The following is a 14,774-nucleotide window of genomic DNA, read 5'->3' on the forward strand; positions in this document are numbered from 1 at the left end:
AATCAGCAGAGCATGTGACTCTTGACCTCAGAATTGTGGGTTTGAGCCTCACACTGGGTACAGAGATTATTTAAAAATTAAATCTTTTTTTTTAAGATTTTATTTATTTATTTGTCAGAGACAGAGGGAGAGAGAGCGAGTGAGCACAGGCAGACAGAGAGGCAGGCAGAGGCAGAGGGAGAAGCAGGCTCCCTGCCGAGCAAGGAGCCCGATGTGGGACTCGATCCCAGGATCCTGGGATCATGACCTGAGCCGAAGGCAGCTGCTTAACCAACTGAGCCACCCAGGCGTCCCTAAAAATTAAATCAGTTTTTTAAAAATGTCCATAAAAAGCTGTATACTAATTTCAAAACAGCTTTATTCATAACAGACAGAACACTGTAAACAATCCAAACATTTATCAACAGATTAATGGATACACAAACACTGGTATATGGAAAACTATTACCAAGCAATAAAAAACAACTAATTTCTAATGCATGCAACAACCTGAATGAATGTCAAAAACATTATTTTATGGCTAAGAGATACATGAAAAAAAGATTAACATTACTCATCATCAGGGAAATACAAATCAAAAACCACAATGAGATACCACCTCACACCTGTCAGAATGGCTAAAATTAACAACTCAGAAAACAACAGATGTTGGCAAGGATGTGGAGAAAGGGAAACCCCTTTGTACTGTTGTGGGAATGCAAAGTGCTGTAGCCATTCTGGAAAACAGTATGGAGGTTCCTCAAAAAGGCAAAAATAGAGCTATCCTATGACTCAGCCATTGCACTACTAGGTATTTATCCAAAGAATACAAAAGGGCTGATCTGAAGGGGCACATGCACGCCAGTGTTTATAGCAGCACTATCAAAAAAGCCAAATTATGAAAAGAGCCCAAATGTTCATTGACTGATGAATGGATAAAGAAGATATGGTGTATATGCACAATGGAGTATTACCCAGTCATCAAAAAGAATGAAATCTTGCCATTTACAACAATGTGGATGGAACTGGAGAGTATTATGCAAAGAGAAATAAGTCACTCAGAGAAATACAAATATTATATGATTCCACAGAATATTATATGATTCACAAATATTATATGAATTCACAAGAAACAAAACAGATGAACATAGTTTCAGGAAAAATAAAATAACATAACAATGTTTCGGGGGGCAAACCATTAGAAACTCTGTAGTTAAGAGAACAAACTGAGGTTTGCTGGAGAATAGGTGTATGAGGGGATGGGCTAAATGGGTGATGGGTATTATAGAGGGCGCTTGTTGGGATGAGCACTGGGTGTTATATGTAAGAGAGCAATCACCAAATTTTATACCTGAAACCAATACTACACTATATGTTAACTAAGTTGAATTTAAATTAAAAAAACTCCAAATACGTAAATTTTAAACACATTTTTAAACACTGCAAAAATCATAATACTCTGAATAAATTCTCAGTGTCCCACCTTTTGGGACTGCATCAAAATGTAAAACTAAACTCCTCAAAGATATGAAATAGAAAGTAAAGGGCAATTTCACCCAGGAAAAACAAAAACCAAAACCAAGAAAACATTGTTTAAGTCAAAGAAATCAGATACAAGAGTTTATTTTATATGATTCCATTATTATGAAGTTATTTCTAGAACAGACTAAAACTAATCTACAGTGATAGATATAACCTAATCTACAGTGACAGGTATCAAATTGTTCCAAGGGACTGGTGTTAAGAAAACTGATTACAAATGATGACAATAAGGCAACTTTCTGGAATAATGATGAACATGTTCTATACATCTAACAAAATAAATCTCAAAACTACTGAAATACATACTTTAAATGTAAGTATTTACTAATAAATGGATTCAGTAAAATTACAGAATACAAAATCAATATTCAGGTTGTATTTTCTATACACTAAAAAAAAAAAAAAGAAAGAAAGAAAGAAAAATTAAGAAAATAATCCCATTTACAGTTGCATCCAAAAGAAAAAAGTGGGACACCGGGTGGCTCAAACGGTTAAGGGTCCAACTCTTAATTTTAACTCAGGTAATGATCTCAGGATTTTGAGAATAAGCACCATGTCCAGCGTGGATTCTCTCTTTTCCTCTCTCTCTGCCCCTCCCCCACCTCTCTCTCTCTTAAAAAAGAAAAGGGGGTGCCTGGGTGGCTCAGATGATTAAGCACCTGCCTTCAGCTCAGGTCATGATCCTGGGGTCCTGGGATCGAGTTCTGCATTGGGCTCCCTACTCCGTGGAGCCCGCTTCTCCCTCTATCTCTCTCTCTTTCTGTATCTCATGAATAAATAAAATATTAAAAAAAAAAAAAGAACAACAACAACAACAAAGTAACTAGGAATAAATTTAACCAAGAAGTGAAAGACCTATACTTTGAAAACTATAAAACATTAATGCAAGAAATTGAAGACTGCACAAATAAATGGCAAGGTATACCATGATCATGGGTTGGAAGAATTAATATTGTTAAAAAAATCTATACTACCCAAAGCAATCTGTGGATTTAATGAAATCCCAATCAAAATATCAATAGCTTTTTTTTTAACAAAAGTAGAATAAAATTAATCCTAATATTTGTATGGAAACACAAAAGACCCCCAAATAGCCAAAAAAAACTTGAGAAAGAGGAACAAAGCTGAGGGTATCACAATATCAGATTTCAAACTCTACTACAAAGCTATAGCAATCAAAATAGTATGGTACTGGCACAAAAACAGATTTAGCTAAAAAGAACAGAATAGACTTTATAGAAATAAACCCACATTTATACGGTCAATTAACCTCCAACAAAGGAGGCAAGAAAATACAATGGAGAGAACACCGACTTTTTAATAAATGGTGCTGGGAAAACTGGATAGCTCCATGCAAAAGAATGAAACTGGACCACTTTCTTACAACACATACAAAAATAAACTCACAAGTGATTAAAGACCTAAATATAAGACCTAAAACCATAAAACTGCTTTAAAAAAAAAAAAAACAATACCAAAAAACCACAGGCAGTAAAATCTAGAACATCAGTCTTGGCAATATTTTTCTGGATATGTCTCCCCAGGTAAAGAGGGAAAAAAAGCAAAAATAAATAACTGGTACTACGTGAAACTACAAAAAGCTTCAGCACAGTGAAGATTATCAAAAAAATGAAAAGCAAGCTGCTGAAAAGTAAAAAATATTTGCAAATGATATATTCAATAAGGGGTTAATATGGAAAAAATATAAAGAACTTACATAACTCAACAAAAAATATATATATTAATCAGAATATATACATATTCAACTAAAAATGGGAAAAAGAACTAAACAGACATTTTTCCAAAGACAGAAGGCCAACAGACACATGAAAGGATGCTCAACATCACTCATCATCAGGGAAATGCAAATCAAAACCACAATGAGATATCACCTCACACCTGTCAGAATGGTTAGAATCAAAAAGACAGGAAGTAACAAATATTGGCAATGATGTGGAATAAAGGAAATAATTGTGCATAGTTGATGGGAAAGTAAATTGGAGGAAACACTCTGGAAAACAGTACAGAGGTCCCTTAAAAGACTAAAAATAGAAATATACAACCCAGTAATTCCACTTCTGGATATTTACCCAAAGAAAACAAAAACACCAATTAGAAACAACTGCATTATTATTTACAAGCCAAGATATGGAAGCAATGTAAGTGTCCATCAACAGACGATGGACAAAAAAGATGTGGTATATATAGACAACGGAGTATTATTCAGTCATGAAAACTAATGAAATCTTATCATTCACAACAACATGGATGGACCTAAAGGGTATCAAGCTAAGTGAAATAAGTTGGACACGGGCACCTGGGTGGCTCAGTTGTTAAGCGTCTGCCTTCGGCTCTGGTCATGATCTTAAGGTCCTAGGATCGAGCCCCGCTCAATGCTCAGCAGGAAGCCTTCTTCTCCCTCTCCCCTTCCCCTTGCTTGTGTTCCCCTTTACTGTTTCTCTCTCTGTCAAATAAATAAATAATATCTTTAACAACAAAAAATAAATAAATAAATTAGAGAAAGGAATTATATGATTTCACTTACATGTGGATCTAAAAACAAAAACAAAAATGAAAGAACAACAACAACAAAAAAAAGCAGGCAAATAAATGTAGAGAACTCGTAGCTGCCAGAGGGGAAGGGAGTGATGGGATAGGTGAAATAGTGAAGGGGATTAAGAGCTACAAATTTCCTAAACTTATTATGATGAACACTGAGTAATGTACAGAATTACTGAACCATATATTGTCCACCTGAAACCAATATAATACTGCATGCTAACTATATTGAAAAAAATCAGTCAATATGTACATAAGTAAATGGCACAAACTTACAGTTACAAAATAAACAAGTCGGGGTGCCTGGGTGGCTCAGTGGGTTAAGCCTCTGCCTTGGGCTCAGGTCATGATCTCAGGGTCCTGAGATCGAGCCCCACATCAGGCTCTATGCTCTGTGAAGAGCCTGCTTCCTCCTCTCTCTCTGCCTGCCTCTCTGCCTACTTGTGATCTCTGTCTGTCAAATAAATAAATAAATTCTTAAAAAAAAATTAAAAAAAAAAAACGTCACAGGGATAAGAAGTACAACATATGGAATACAGTCAACAATATCACGGTAATCTTGCAGGGTGACTATACTTATTGTGGTAAGCATTTCATAATGTGTATGTAGTTGTCAAATCACTATGCTGTATACCTGAAATTAATCAGCCAACTATACTCAATTTAAAATTACGTATTTTTTTACTATAAACACACACACGTATATATAGTATAAATAACTGAATATACAAATATATACTGCATTTTATTACATGCAATAAAATACATATATAAAATCAACTACTTTACTGAATTAAATTCAATAAAATAAAATTTAGCAAGCTCATATAAAGCAAAGTATACTACAGATCTATTTTCTGGCTTGAATCTTTACCAATCAAGGTATAAATATTGAAACAATTAAATAAAAGAAATTTTGTCAGTCAGAACATAGAAAAGTGGCAGGGAACACTGGCAGAAGTCTTAGGAGTCCTTTAGTCTTCCCTTCTATTTAGTGCAAGAGTCCTACCAACAGCATGTGAAGCTGATGGTTTTAATGAATCAGTGCAGGTGTGCCCAGACCTCTTAGGCAGTCTTTCTCCCTACCGAAATATCTTAGAAAATTATCTTCAAAAATTCTGAGAGATGAAAATTGTGCTCTTTTGCAGTAGGAGTTGGCCTGTGGATAAATCCAACCTATTGTCTATTTTTACAAATAAAGTTTTGTTGGAATACAGTCGCGCCCGTTTGTTTTCCACATTATTGTATGGCTCCTTTCATGTTACAATGGCAGAATTAAATTGTTGCAAACAAAACCCAAAATATTTAACTGGTCCTTTACAAAAAAGTTTGCCTCCCACTTTTCTAAAGCAACACCAGTGAAGTCTGTATCCTCTTTTCCATGACAGTATTAAAAAACCTAGAGATTATTAGTCCCATTTGCCTTTAGTCTTTTCTTCCCGTTTACGGACTATTACTCCTATGTCACTATTTTCAGTAGCTCAAATCCTTAAACATGCCCTTCTCTACATTATAATTGATGAATGACACTCAGATAAAGTAGGAAAATGAATCCATCATCCCATCTAAGAAGACAGTGGAACCATTTTCTGATACAACATTTCTATTAATGCAGTTTAGAGTTTCATTTATCTTTTATATTCATAAAGAAAAGAGGTTTCATTTACTTATTTCTTGCTCCTTCACGTTGCTGACACATATCTTTTACAGTAATAACTTTTTTAAAAGGCAATGTGTATGTATTACTTTTGCAAACAAAAACACTCTATGAGGAAATATCCACACATTCTTTTCAACACAATTTGTCTGGATCTGGGGACCAGATGTTATGTCACATATTTGAGACTCCTACGTCATAATTTTCTCTTTCTCTTCTCTTACTGTAAGCTATAGCTCTATTCTGTTGTTTGATACACGCTTTTCCATATGAGAATTATTCTCCTGAAGGAAACAAAACAGGCTCTATTATACTGAAAGTACCAAAGGAACATTCAGGAAACTGGTACACAGATGAAGAGCTTAGGAAGAAGCAGGAGAGTGCCCCGAAATACCAACAAGTGTGGTTTGATGAAAGATGCAAAGCCTTAATGATCAGACAACACTAAGCTTGACATAGATTCTGTTCCTTCTTAGCTATATCATACAGGATAATTTCGAAAGTAGATTAAGGTGAAGATACAATTAATGAGCCAAGCATTACCTAAAATATTTTTAAACATAAAACATATCCAGTATTTTGATGTAGGAATCACCTTTACCTGGTGCCTCAGACTTCTATCTGGAAGAACTCCCTTACCTGCCTTCACCCAAAGAAGAATAATAAACCTCCTGACTAATGTGCACATTTTTCTTTCTTTCTTATTTTTCTTTAATATTTATTTATTTATTTGACAGAGAGAGAGAGAGAAAGAGAGAGAAATCATAAGTGGCAGAGAGGCAGGCAGAGAGAAAGGGAAACCGGCTCCCTGTTGAGCAGAGACCCCCGATGCGGGGCTCGATCCCAGGACCCTGAGATCAGATCTGAGATCATGATCTGAGCCAAAGGTAGATGTTTAACCCACTGAGCCACTCAGGTGTCCCTACTGTGCACATTTCTTGAATATTCATTTCTTGAATATGTGGAGCTAATATCATAAAGAGCTGTCAACACTAGTGATTGACACTATTCTTCCAATCAGGTTTTGGAATGGAATAATCATTATCAGTCAATGGAATAATACTGTTGCATCGGCAAGCCCATTTGGCAGCAGCAGCTCTAAAGCTATGAACTCTCATCATTGTACCATTAATAATACTGATGGTTAAACGTCATATGGAACTCTCTTATGTCTTAATTTTCATTTGGTTCCAAACTCAGGACCAGGACTCCCCCCCTTTTTTTAAGATTTTATTTAATTATTTGACAGACAGATCACAAGTAGGCAGAGAGGCAGGCAGAGAGAGAGGAGGAAGCAGGCTCCCTGCTGAGCAGAGAGCCCTACGCGGAGCTCATCCCAGTACCCTGGGATCATGACCTGAGCTGAAGGCAGAGGCGTTAACCCACTAAGCCACCCAGGTACCCCCAGGACCCCTTTTCTGAATATGGGTCCTCTGATTAGTGTTCTATATTGCCCTTCTTGCATAAGTCACACTTGTAATTCAGTGTTCAGCTTACTTCCTTTTTAAAAAAAAAGATTTTTGTCTATTTATTTGAGAGAAAGAAAAGTCGAGAGACAGCATGAGTGTGGAGAGGTGCAGCACAGAGGGAGAAGCAGACTCCCTGCTGAGCAGGGAGCCCAACATGGGCCTCGATCGCAGGACCCTGAGATCATGACCTGGGCCACAGGCAGACGTTTAACTGACTGAGCCACCCAGGCACCCCTCACCCTGCTTCTTTAAAATATAACAAAAACTAATGCATTTGCAAAGAAATAAATTAAGAATCTTCCACATTTGTTTTTCCTACAATCTATTAACAGTCTCATTACATCTAATTCAATAGCAAGTGCTTTAGCTCCTTATCATTATGTCTTTCCAAACTTTCAATTCAGCTTTCATAAAACAATCTTTGTTAGGAATTCATAGATTTAATTGTAAGGATTTTTTTTTTTTTAATTTGACAGAGAGCACAAGTAGGCAAGGAGGCAGGCAGAGAGAGGAGGGGAAGCAGGTTCCCCAGGCACCCAGGTGCCCCTCATAGATTTAATTTTAAATGAATAATTATTAACAGGTCTGGGAACAAATACAATTGACTCTTGGTAAGGCTACAACTCATATATTAGAGCGGAAGCACAGAAGCACTCTAGAGTATAACTGATTAGGCATAAATGAACAATGGGTCCATCATTATCAGTCAATGTATTTTCCAGGGGGAATGGAGAGAACTGATTAGTCTGACTGGAAGAAGAACTTCAATATCCTCACCTTTATTTTTTTTTTTTTAAGATTTTATTTATTCATTTGACAGACAGAGATCACAAGTAGGCAGACACACAGGCAGAGAGAGGGAGGTGAGGAAGCAGGCTCCCTGCAGAACAGAGAGCCCGATGCGGGACTTGATCCCAGGACCCTGAGATCATGACCTGAGCCGAAGGCAGTGGCTTAACCCACTGAGTCACCCAGGCGCCCCTATCCTCACCTTTAAAATGGGGATACCACTATCCTTCTTTTAAGTTTCCCATGAGGATTAAATGAAATACTAGGTATAAATTGTCTAGAGAAGTATTTGGCACAAACCAAGTGCTCGATAAATACATGAGGCCAACACTTAATGGAACCAAGCTCCATATCCAAACAGCAGAATCTTTATGACACAAGTAAATCTTATCTGAATAATCTACTTGAGGTAAAAACTGGGAATGTTGTTGGGGATTACTTCCCATAATCCTGGCTAACGTTTCGGTATGGGAGACAAAAACAAATTTTAAAACTTCCCCAATAGTGTCGGAGCCGCTGCAGCCAAGTCCGGATCCAGTCTCATGCACTGCTGATGCCCGCCCTCCCGATGTGCACTCCCAATTCCTTTTGGTTCTAAGTCCAAAATGGCAATTCTCAAAGATCAGCTGATTCAGAATCTTCTTAAGAAAGAACATGTCCCCCAAAATAAGATTACAGTTGTTGGGGTTGGTGTTGTTGGCATGGCTTGTGCCATCAGTATCTTAATGAAGGACTTGGCAGATGAACTTGCTCTTGTTGATGCATGGAAGACAAATTCAAGGGAGAGATAGATGATGGATCTCCAGCATGGAAGCCTTTTCCTTAGAACACCAAAAATTGTCTCTGGCAAAGACTATAACATGACTGCAAACTCCAAGCTGGTTATTATCACAGCTGGGGAACGTCAGCAAGAGGGGGAAAGCCGCCTTAATTTGGTCCAGTGTAACGTGAACATCTTTAAGTTCATCATTCCTAATGTCGTCAAATACAGCCCAAACTGCAAGTTGCTTGTTGTTTCCAATCCAGTGAATATCTTGACCTATGTGGCTTGGAAGATAAGTGGCTTTCCCAAAAACCGTGTTATTGGAAGTGGTTGCAATCTGGATTCAGCTCGGTTCCGTTACCTAATGGGAGAAAGGCTGGGAGTTCACCCATTAAGCTGTCACGGGTGGATCCTCAGGGAGCATGGAGACTCCAGGGTGCCTGTATGGAGTGGAGTAAACATTGCTGGTGTCTCTCTGAAGAATCTGCACCCTGACTTAGGCACTGATGCAGATAAGGAACAGTGGAAAGAGGTTCACAAACAGGTGGTTAACAGTGCCTATGAGGTGATCAAACTGAAAGGCTACACTTCCTGGGCCATTGGACGGTCTGTGGCAGATTTGGCAGAAAGTATAATGAAGAATCTTAGGCAGGTGCATCCAATTTCCACCATGATTAAGGGTCTCTATGGAATAAAAGATGATGTCTTCCTTAGTATTCCTTGCGTCTTGGGACAGAATGGAATTTCAGATGTTGTGAAGGTGACTCTGATTCCTGAGGAAGAGGCCCGTTTGAAGATCCCCCACTCTGGGGGATCCAAAAGGAGCTGCAGTTTTAAAGTTTTCTAATGAACCACTTCACTGTCTAGACTACAACAGAGTTTTAGTTGGAGGTTGTGTACATTGTCCTTATTATCTGATCTGTTACTTAAATAATATCAAAATGGCCTAAGGAAAAAACATCAGTTTCCTAAAGTTCTAAATAGGAATGGTTCAGCAAACCCTGCTTCTATACCCTAATGCTGGATGATACCTGCCTTTGTAGCCCTAAATGGGTTCATCTCAGAGGCACCACTGCCAATACTGCATATGCAGCAGGTGCTCTTCAAACCAGATGCGTATTTCCTGTGTGTTCTATGACTTCTGGTTCCTTCACTCAACACCGAACATGCCTAGTCCATCTTTTCCAGTCAGTCACATCCTGGGCTCCAATGTATAAATTCATTATTGCATGTATTGTGCATAACTGTTTCAAAGGATCTTACTTCGTGTACCATGTATGTCAGAATATAGTGTACACTGCCATATAATGAAAAAAGATCATGCAACCAACTAAGTGTCATACCAACTAAAATAACAAATAAAATTTGCAGTGACCTTTCTTTGGGAAAAAACAAAAAACAAACAAAAAAAACCTTCCCCAATAACGTAAACATGACATTTAATGCCTCTAAACATCGAGAGAAAGGAAAAGCCTCAGTATCCTAAAAGACAAGAAAAACCAGGTGGTGGGGTTATGACATTGGGGAGGGTATGTGCTATGGTGAGTGCTGTGAAGTGTGTAAACCTGGCGATTTACAGACGTGTACCCCTGGGGCTAATAATACATTATATGTTTATAAAATATATATAATTAAAAAAAAAAAAAACAAGAAAAACCACCTAGCACTCTACAGATTATTCCATTCTCATCTGTTGGCCAGGAAACAGCAAACTGTTCTCCTTTCAATTCAGAAATCTTGTAAAATCAGTATATTACTATTTCCTTCTACTAACCCCATGGCCTGACAAGATAGGATCCATCTAAGGAAATATAATCACCAGAATCTAAGATAAGGAAGAAAGGAAGGGAGGATGGATGGATTATTACTACTCAGAATTATAGTTTTTACCATTATAGGCCAACCCTGAAAAATAAATACAGTACACTAAATGTTAAGTTCATATCTGCTAGGTTTTAGTCAATGCAATAGTAATATATAAAGACCAAAAACGTCACTTATTTGCAAAGAACAAGACTTATAACCTGGTTCATATCCTATATAAACATGTTTTTCTGCTACAGATTCTGAGGCATAGATCTTATTGTGAACAGCATTCCCAAACTATCTCTTCATGGTGGCTGAGAATCCTAACCTAACCTATACACTAAGCCATTGTTAATGCCAGTTTCCTGTTCCTCCACTCCTGTCATCTACTATACTCAGGACCTTACCCCTGTCTTCTATTTTCACTACGACACTCTAGCCTCAGTATGGCCCTCAAATCTAGAAACACTTTAAAGGTTCTGCCTCAGCTCTTAGTCCGAAGTGCTCTATGTACTCACATTCTGCCCAAAAGCCAACAAAATGCTAAGCTTTCTGTATTTGAAATCTTAAGTTTTCTTTCAAAAAAACTGAAATTTTGTTAGCATGAGTCTATAATTTTGTTCTACATGGGACACAAAAGCAGCAGAAAAGATAATTTACTCAAGAGAAAGAGATTAATTAAAGAGAATACATGGTGAAAGAAGTGTGAAATTAGCACAACATACATGAAGTCTAAAAAATGAAAGGTGCTATGTGTCTTACCTCCCCCACCCACCTCATATAATACAAAACTTAATGATTATCCTTAATTTCAAAACTGACAGATTGCTCCTGGTGATTCTGAAGCTCTTCACAGGACAGCCATACCCACCCTCTGTTTCTTATCCACACTTACTCATCCCTCTTCCATGAAGTCTTCCCTGATTAACTAGAAGAGAGCTTAGCATTGTTCCACCTACACACAGTCTCAAGATTCTTCCATGTCTGCCACCTGAAATAACATGCTTTCCTAACTGCCCATATAGAAAAATAAACCACTTAATCTATTTACTTAATTAAGCACATTTCCCAAGTGATCTTATTCAGCTAGCCAGTTATTTAGTTTTGGTCAGGTCATAATGGTTCTCTGTGTTGCTTGTCTACTTAAGATTCCTTGAATCTCAAACTTAATGTTTGAGGCAAAATATAATCTATGGAAATTATGCAGCAAGTTAAATAATAAGATTTCTCCCCCACTACTTTTACATTTTTTTCAAAAGGGAAAAAAAAAAAAAAAACACCTTTTAAAAAGACTTCCCAGGGAGCCTGGGTGGCCCAGTCATTAAGCCTCTGCCTGTCTGGGCTCAGATCATGATCCCAGGGTCACCGCATCAGGCTCCCTAGTAGGCAGGGAGTCTGCTTCTCCCTCTCCCACTCCCCCTGCTTGTGTTCTCTCTTTCACTGTGTCTCTGTCAAATAAATAAAATATTTTTTAAAAATTAAAATTAAAATTAAAAAAGACTTCCCTACCAATATGTGTGAAACTTTGCCATGTAAGGTATTACACTTCCCCAAATTCACACCTGAAGAAATATAAACACAAAGTTTACAACACAAAGAATTCTCTGGAAGAGGACCTCAAGATGCATTCAATATATTTGCCTCTGCTCCTACCCCAATTATCCACAGATTCACCACTTATCTCCTGACCACAATATGTATGTAACGCTTGGCTACATAAAGAGAATACATGTCCTAGATTTTCTAGGACAATCTCTATCTCATTTACCCTTTTCCCTTCCATACGCATGTCATAAGTATAATGAAATGTGATTGAACTGATACAAATTTTTAAGACTTTGTGAATACAAAGGTCTAATGAAAGGAATTAAATGACACGGATTAGTTGTACAAAACACATGTCACTACATTTATAAGTAAAGGCAGTGAACAAAATACATCTGAAACATCTTTAATACTGCTCACTAAAAACTTGTATTTAGTCAATGCTGGCAACCACAATATTAGAACTTGGCCTTCTTTCTCTTAGATGGATTTCTAAAATACAAGTTGCTACCAGGCTAACTCCTCCCCTTCTTAGCAGGTTACCAAAATTCCAAACAGTTTGTTCTTGATTTCCTTATTCAAAGCTCATTAAAATACAGTTGACCTTGAGATCCTTGAATAGTGAAGGGACAGAAGACACCTAGAGCAGTCAAAACTTTGCGTATAACTTTTGACTCCCCTGACACTTAACTACTAATAGTCTGTTTACTGGAAGTCTTACCAGTAACATGAATAGTGGATTGACACATATTTCATATGTTTTATGTATTTATATACTGTATTCTTACAATAACGTAAGCTGTAAGGAAAAATGTTAAGAAAATCATAAAGAAAATACATTTACAGTACTGTAACATATTTATTGAAAAAAATCCTCATAAGTGGACCTCCTGTACAGTTCAAATCCATGTTGTTCAATGGTCAACTATAAAGTAAATTTACTTCTCTCCTACAAGTCAGCATAGGCCTTCCACCTCATTTAAGGCTTCTATTCTCATATTTGAGCACACAGAGGGTCCTCCTTAACTGAAAGATTTAGTAGTTAAGTGCGGCTCTTCAATATCAAAAGCATTACCTTTGTTGTTGCTATTGTAATACAGTCTCTTCTGTTTTGTCTGGGTTTTGTTGTGTTTTACTTTGTTTTCCGATGACTCTGTTTTGACTGGCTTTCAAATATCTTTGGACTAAAATGCAAAACTTAACAGCAATACCTCTGGCCTCTTACTAGGTAATCCTTATACTCCCTGGAGTTTAGAGGCTTGCCAAATTAATCTGGTGACCCTTGCTTTCTCTCCCAGATAGTATTTACTGACAACCCCTTATCCTGGATGAAGAAGGAAATAGTGTTTCATGTATATTTAAGTTCAAGAACATAATGTGGTGTTTCAGACTCACTGGGCAGAGTTCAGTCCAAGGAATGATGTGAAAAATCTGAAAACAAGTATAATCTTCAAGCAATAAATCTAGACCTCACGATTCCTGAAGTTGTTTCCAGTTTTCTTTATTTTTTTTTACTATTATCAACAATCCTGCTTTGAGCATTTCTGTACATCTATCTTGACACACTTCTGCAAGCATATTTAAAGGAAATAATGTTGGGGTAGAGTGCTAGAGCAGGGCTCTAGAAGTTTTTCTTAAGAGGACAAGTAATCATTTTTGACTTCGTGATCTATAAAGTCTCTCCTTCAACTACCCAACTTTGCCTTGTAGTGCAAAAGTAGTCATAGATAGACAATATAAATATAGATGTGCAGGACTGTATTACAATAAAACTTTATTTAAAAAAAAAAAACAAAAATCAGGAAGTGAGCCAGATTTGGTCCCAAGAGTGAGGGTAGTAGTTTATGTCCTTACTACAGGTAATATACCTTTGAATGGCAGTACCAGGCTGAAAGTTATATGCATTTGACATTTTTATTACTATTCAAATGGGTCATTTTTAAACTAGAGATATGGGGCCCCCAAATGGACACTCCAGAGACAGCACTCCCTATCTCAGTGTCAAGAACTGTGAAGTCTGAGATTAGGCCTTGCTCCTAAGACAACAAGGTAAACCCTTCAGTTTTGTAGATGAAGGCAGAACACATCAGACACCTGAGTCAGAGATCAACTACTCTATTAGTCGTATCATAGCAAGCAGCATGAGCATCAGTGCCTTTGCATCAGTCTCCCTTACCCGAAATCCCAAGGCAGCAAATAAATGAGTCCAAATGGATGTGTGCACAGTGAGTTTACGGGAGAGAAAACCTTTGTTTAGGTAGCCCAATCTTTTGTAGTGCACAGTAAGCATGGCTGACCTTTGTCTAGAGAGACATTATCTCCATTATACTGAACAGTAAAATATATCTGACCTTTGCCCTAGAAAAAGACACTATGTCTATTTCCCAAGACTGTTTACTACATAAGCATCCTTGAAAGGATAGTCCAAAACAAAGTCAATCAGTGCCTCTGCTTGCAAAACATGCGGAAATATAAGTGGCGTGTGGAAAATTAACTCCAGTACCATGTATCCTTTGTTTCTACATTGTCAGGACTCCTAGCAAATTTTTCCAAAGCATTCCACTCTATTACCCAAGCTGATTAATCTGACAAAGGGAGGACCAAATCTATTTAATTTGTCTTACCCATCATGTAATGAAAGCTACCACTATAAACAGGATTCCAA

At 37.3% G+C, this 14,774-nt stretch overlaps 1 protein-coding gene and 1 pseudogene across 4 annotated transcripts in view; one reads left to right on the forward strand and one right to left on the reverse strand.

The window, feature by feature from the left end:
* The window catches only part of TCF12 (transcription factor 12), a 389,433-nt gene that overhangs the window by 271,642 nt on the left and 103,017 nt on the right, over positions 1 to 14,774 (reverse strand). The gene's annotated exons all lie outside the window — the stretch shown is intronic.
* On the forward strand, positions 8,586 to 9,968 carry LOC122894288 (annotated as a pseudogene).

Source organism: Neovison vison, chromosome 13 (genome assembly GCF_020171115.1).
Source record: "Neovison vison isolate M4711 chromosome 13, ASM_NN_V1, whole genome shotgun sequence".
Lineage (NCBI taxonomy): Eukaryota > Metazoa > Chordata > Mammalia > Carnivora > Mustelidae > Neogale > Neogale vison.